This window comes from Corylus avellana, chromosome ca10, assembly GCF_901000735.1.
Source record: "Corylus avellana chromosome ca10, CavTom2PMs-1.0".
Classification (NCBI taxonomy): Eukaryota; Viridiplantae; Streptophyta; class Magnoliopsida; order Fagales; family Betulaceae; genus Corylus; species Corylus avellana.
The window spans coordinates 6,023,247-6,029,740 of record NC_081550.1 but is presented as its reverse complement, the minus strand read 5'-3'; the positions used below and the strand labels follow the sequence as shown (position 1 = coordinate 6,029,740).

Sequence of the window (6,494 nt, the reverse complement as noted above, 5' to 3'; positions counted from 1 at the left end):
TACAACATGTACGCCAATGTCAACATTGGCTATTAGCATAATCATAAGTGATGTGAAGATAAAATAGCAAATAAAACAGCAACTTGGGACACAATTTTGCCTTCAATTCTTTTGGAACACTTCAATCTGTTTAGGAGAAAAATTCAAATTAGTTTATCCATTTATCATATAATTGTAGATGACTTGTGTACAAATGCACAAGTGCAGAAAAAAAAAACAGCATAAATGCAAATAAAGCAATAAGAAGTATTGTGTTCTCTACATATGGCAACCATATGAAGTATTGTGGTTCAGACTTTTTGAAGCAATCTAAGGTTGATTAGTTTTAAAAGCAGCTGCAATTTCCAAAAACACACAGAAGAAACGGAAAAATGCTTTTACAACGCTCAAATTATCTCTAGCTGACCTAAGTTTAGGCCCAAATCCAATGGAAGGTGATGGTATAGACCTAATTGACCGCTCACAACTCACAACGTTTTGTGATATATTTTAAAAATATAGATTATTGTTGCGAAATCGCAATTTCAAATGCACCCTAAGACTTGTAATTTCTAAGGTATTTCCAAAAATTAATGCTAAACAAATTATACAAACCAGATGCTTTATATTGGGCAAACTACCACAAAATTGAACAACATACCAAAAGCACAAGAAAGAGAGAAAAATCCGAGAGAGGAAAAGCGTCGCATGGGGGGAAGGGAGGGGGTCGGCGCCAGTGGTAATGGGCAGAGGCTGAACGTGAAGTGGGGAGGGAAAAGAAAAAATTGGGGGAAGGAAATAGGAATGAAAAATTGACGCCCATGAAAAAAAAAAAAAAAAAAAAAAACTTTGGTTCTGAATTATCACACGATTTAACAAGCTCTCAAATTTTAAAACCTCTCAATTTGAACCCCTAAACTTTTAAATGCAGTCAATTTGAACTCTTCCGTCAGATTTTAAACGTTAAAAGTGAGACAATGTCATTGTCTCACTTTTAACATTTATACCCTTGACTTTTTTTTTTATAAAATTTCAAATTTACCCCTAATTCTAAATTAAAAAAATAAAAAATAAAAAAAATAAGAAAATCAGGAATATTTTGGTCCTTTTAGGTATTGCCGTTAACGGCTAAATTTGATGGGAGAGTTTAAATTAATTGAAATTAAAAGTTCATGAGTTCAAATTGAGAAATTTTGAAATTTATGAAACTTATTAAATCACATAATAATTCAGAAGTATAAAGTGAAATTACTAAAATAATTTTTTTTTTAATATAATAAATAGGCTGACATGGCCGGGTCCACTCAGCAACTCGAGATTTCTAGGGGATTTTACCACGGTGCGTAGCTAACCTTTGGGGGGCAAAAGGGTAAAATTGGAGATTTGGTTACGTAGGTAAATTAACCAAATTTAATACTATTAGTTTGGTATTCACTATTCAATGAGGGTAGAGGTTTATACGGGGTTTAAGGGGAAGGGTACTTCATTGTAATTAGAGATTTATAAGGGGAGGGTTACTCTGTACCAAAGCTGCAGTTTAACTCTGATTGAACTTCTTTTACTTATATATATATATATAGAGAGAGAGCAAGAGATTTTTGGCTGCAACTTTGGTTTTTCTTTAATTCTAGAATATTGCACCAGTTTCAGGGGAAGAAGTTGCTGCAATGGGAGAATACGTTGAGTCGTCGTCGTCGTTGGTTCCAGAAACACCCCCAAAGACGAATGAGGCGAGGCCAGAGAGAGTTTGCGTTGAAATACAATTGTCTCCCAAGGTTGCTTCCAGTGCGATGTCGTCTGTGTTTTCTTCTTCAAAGGAAAAGGAACAGAATTGTGAGGGTATTGTGGGATTCATAGACTTGAATTCTTGTCTTCCTGAACAAGTAACGGAGAATACATGTGCATCACCGGATCAAGGCTTAGACTTTTTGCACCAAGGTATTTATTTATTTATTTTATATATTTAAAATACAAGTTTCCAATCCGAATACGTTTCAAATAAGATCCAGTGTAGCAGTTTGCATAAGGAGATTGATCTTGCTAATGAGTGCAGATGTACAGAAGTTATGCATACAAGATACCATGGTCCCTCAAAATATGTTACAAAAAAGCTTTGGGATGTTGATTGAAAAAGAATGATGTGCTACACTTTTTTTTCTATTGGAATTTTAGATGTTCACAAATTTATACCGTTTCTTTTTTTTATTAAATGGGCCAGAAAATCACAGAAGCTTGAAAAGTGCTTCCTGTAATTCTACCTCCTGGGCGAACAGATGACCTAATCTAATTAGTCGCCTCACTGATTTGATTTTTGTTCTTGCCGCATTATTATGTAAAGAAAATTGGTGGTGGATGTTTTATATATATATATATATGAGCACTATCCCAACAACATTAATAGAGCTTCACCTATTTTTGTATACATTAGTGAGATTATTTGTACATTAAAAACGTTCCAGAAAATCTAAACAGTATGGATAGACATCTTGTAAACTTGGTTCAAATTAGTGGAGCTAACTACTTAGGTGCTTCTTGCCTGTGTACTTAGGGACGCCTTACACTTTTTATAAATTTTTCCATTACTTATAAAAAAAAAAAATTCTGAATGCTGGATAATAGTGCATTTATGGACAAAATTGGAACACCTATTTAAAAAATATATTTGAATGACTATTTTTCGGTTTTGTTATCTCTTTATAAGAAATTTTGACCTATTGAATATCTCAAATTGTAGCAGAAACTACACAGATTTATGTGAAAAAGTGTGAGGCCCCATCAAGGGTGATAGGGTCATCCTATCAGAGTTTTGCCATATGGATAAATGCTAACATGATATATATATATATTGGTTTTAGTGGCTGCCCCCTAAATATTTGTTCAGTTGCCAAAAAGGTAGAATAAATTTTTACCCTTCCTACATTAGTCTTTGTCAGTTGTGTTTATTACAAGAAATATGATTGTTTTTTTCACTTTTCTAAGGTAAAAGTAAATGACAATTTACAAAGCTAAAATATTGAGTTAGAACTCATTTATTACTAGTTTCCTTAAAACTTGTGCATTTTGAAGTGGGACTATAATTTAGAGACAGAGGGGCTTGACCAAAAATACAAGAGCTGAGACCAATACATGTAGAAGTATAAGTTCATTCTGATTGTTAACTATTGTTCTGTAGATTATTATAATTGTTTATAGGTTTATATACCTTTTTTGAAGAATTTACCAATAAGTTGGATTTCTTAAGGGCGGCTTGATTTTTTCAGTCGAGGTGATACACAAGAATTTTCTGATTTGAATAAGCTAGCTAAACGTTTCCTCAAGGGCAGCCACAAAGCCCAAGAAGGGGAAGCTAAAGATGGGCCTTCGCTAGCTTATGTTCAAGAGGTTGTGGAAGAGCTGCGTAAAGGGGAACAAGGAGAGTGTCCAATATGCCTTGAAGCATTTGAAGATGCAGTATTGACACCTTGTGCTCACCGCTTATGGCGGGTAGGTGAATAGAAGTACCATGCATCACACCCATTCTTCAATAGGAAAAGTTTGAGAAAAATTTGAAGAATCATACATGTTTCTTGGTGCAGCTGTGAGGGAGAAGGTTTGTGCCAATTGATGTATGCTTTTAGGTCGTAGTTTGGAGAGGGAGGGAACTTAGTTTTCAAGCTAACGTGGGGTGTATTTTGGGGGCCGTAAAACTGGCAGCGGAAAGAGCGAATTTTAGCTAGGGTTGCAAAAATAACGTAAAGTTTATTTTGGCAAACATCACAAAATTACCCTAGGGTGGGTCTAGTGTGTTACATTAATTCTCGCCATTTTGTGACTAGAAAAGTCCGTACTTGAATGTGAATATGGAAAGATCCATCAATTTAATATTGGCCGTATATGTTCATATTGAATTCACACCAGGAACTAGTGCTTCATAGGGCAGTTAATTTCATAAACTTAGCTGCAGTTGTTTGGTGGGTTATCCTTAATTTTGTTTTCCTCTTCTATTTGTCACTTGAGGTGGTGATTATGAATTTAGTTTGGCCTATAAATATCCTTGTATTCATAGGATAACATGCTAAACGCTCTGGATGCAGGAAATTGTAGAAATTCGTGAGAAAGCCAAGCCTCACATCTGGACTTTACGGACCCCAGAACAAGCATCATCTCACTGGAAAGAATTATTTGGACATTTTGATGAAATGGACTGACAGAGATGCAATTTCAACCATACACTGAACATCTGGTGATTCGGGAACAAAAGTATTTAGACAACGAATGTGGAGTAAACTCAATTGATTGAATGTGCCAAAGAAAGGGAGAGACTGATTCATTTTTGTAGTTCTTTTTTCACTTGTTTCTTCAGAAATGACTTTTGAATTAACAAACAGAAAAGATGAATGGAATAAATAATTTCACGCTTGATGTGCTGTTAGTTTTATTCTCCATGTTCTTACCATTTGTCTTTGTTTTCTTCCCTTTTCAAATCATGTTAAAGAAATATTCACTTTTCTCAAGAAAAATAGAAGTTTTCTCCTTTGTTTTTTGTAGTACTGATAATAATACTTGTTTGTATGAACTTGAGAGCATCAGAGTTTGGGTTTTCTTTTTGACAAGACCAAATAGGACTATAGGAGGTTCCTGGACGACGAGCGGTAAGGCTGGGAACTCACTGGTAGCGAGAGAGAGAGAGAGAGAGAGAGAGAGAGAGACAGCAATTCTTTTAAGAGAGGGTTAGCGCCAGCAGGGGAGGGAAAAAAAATAAGGGGCATTATGGCGCGTAAACGACGAATTTTTAAATGACGTGATTTTTTTTAAAAAAGTCGTTTCAGTATATATATATATATATATATATATATATTAAATGCCGTTTTTTTTTTAGTGAACCCATGTCAATAGCAATTAGGTTCCGGCTGTTAATCGCTGCGAGCGAGAGGTGAAAAGACAGGTGGTTATTAACCGCCATTAACCGTTAACTGCACAAATCGCATTAACCGCTTTTGAAGGCGGTTAGAAAAAATCGCTAATCGCCTAAGCGGTTACGGTTATCAGTTTTAGGTATTTTCAAAACCGTTAATGGGTTAACGGTTAGCTGTTATATATATGAAACGACGCGTTTTGGTTTTTTTCTTTTAATTTTTTAATTTTTTTAAAAAGTAGTAATTATGGTAGTTAGCGATTTTAGCTAATAACCGCTAACTATAATCGCATTTTCACCCCTACTGCGAGTGCCAACAACAACTTCAACTCCGCGGATGAAAAAAATAGCTAAATCGCATTTCTTTTTTCTTACCCAAAACAAATGAAGCAATTATCGAGTATAAAGAACCTTAGCTTTGCCAAGGCCAGCCAACATGTTGTAAACACTGGAGTTGCTTACGGAGATTCTTGCGATTTTGGGAAGATAACAAAAAACCACAAGCTACCATTATATAATCCGGGACAATTATAACCACTAACTGCTTATAACCGTTAACCGCATAACCATATAACCTCTTTGGTAAGCAGTAATAAAAAATTGCTAACCACCTAGGACATGGCGGTTAGCTGTTTTAGGGGAAGGAAAATGTGGTTAATAACTGCTAACCGCCTACCTTTATATATAATAATATAAATATATATTTTATATTTTATATTAAAAATATAACAGTAAAACGATGTTGTTTTAAATACGAGTTAAAGATTGTGTTTCATTATATTCATTGTTTTTGAGAACACATTAACCTAAAACAATTTAAATAAGCCAAAAAAATATGCACAATGAAGACCCAAAACACCTAAAAAAGCCCAAAGCCCATAATAAAAAAAAGGGGTTATAAAACTACTGGTTATAAAATAGCTACTAACCGCCTAATCGAAGCTTATTAAAGTCTAATAACCGCCTTAGGCGGTTGCGGTTATCGGTTTTAACCAATAATCCGCTAACCACAACCACTTGTACACTCCTAAAACTAGGGTTCAAGCAATTTAGGGATAAATTTGATAGATTGGTTTGAATCGATTTTGGGTTTTTATTTATTTTTTATTTGGAGTTAATAATTTTTAATTATTTTATGCACTCCACTTGACACAAAAAAACATAGGTACTACCTGTGATATACAATCACATCATAAGATATACTGATTTGGTTAAAATATGTGGCATGCATGAGAGTCATATGCCATTATTTTAAGTGAGGTGACATAGATTTCCGTCAAAAAATGAACGAAAGTGTCAAATGAGTATTTAGCGAAATGAGTATTTCGCTTAATGACGTGTATGATTTGTGACACTTTTAGAAATTGAGGCAGTGGTTTGATTATGGCAAAACTACCATTCAACCCTTAATAATATAAAAGAAGTATAATAATTTTATTTTGTCTTTTTTCCCTCAAATCCCAAGTCAATTTTTCAGAAATTGTTGCTTAGAAAAAAGAAAAATAAATAAATAAAAAATTGTCAAAAGGGCATTCTTGGGAGACGAGAAAACAATAGTCCCTGTATAAATACGTGCTGAGCGACGTGTAGTTTCCTCACCATTGCGCTACTTCCCAAGAAT

The 6,494-nt window shown here is 34.4% G+C and overlaps 1 long non-coding RNA gene across 1 annotated transcript; it reads left to right on the top strand.

Annotated features, from left to right (window-relative positions):
* Positions 1-1,805: 1,805 nt before the first annotated feature.
* On the top strand, positions 1,806-4,378 carry LOC132164553 (uncharacterized). Its single transcript, XR_009438392.1, has 2 exons — positions 1,806-1,917; positions 3,240-4,378. It is a non-coding gene; the product is annotated as an uncharacterized LOC132164553 (long non-coding RNA).
* The last annotated feature ends 2,116 nt before the right edge of the window (positions 4,379-6,494 follow it).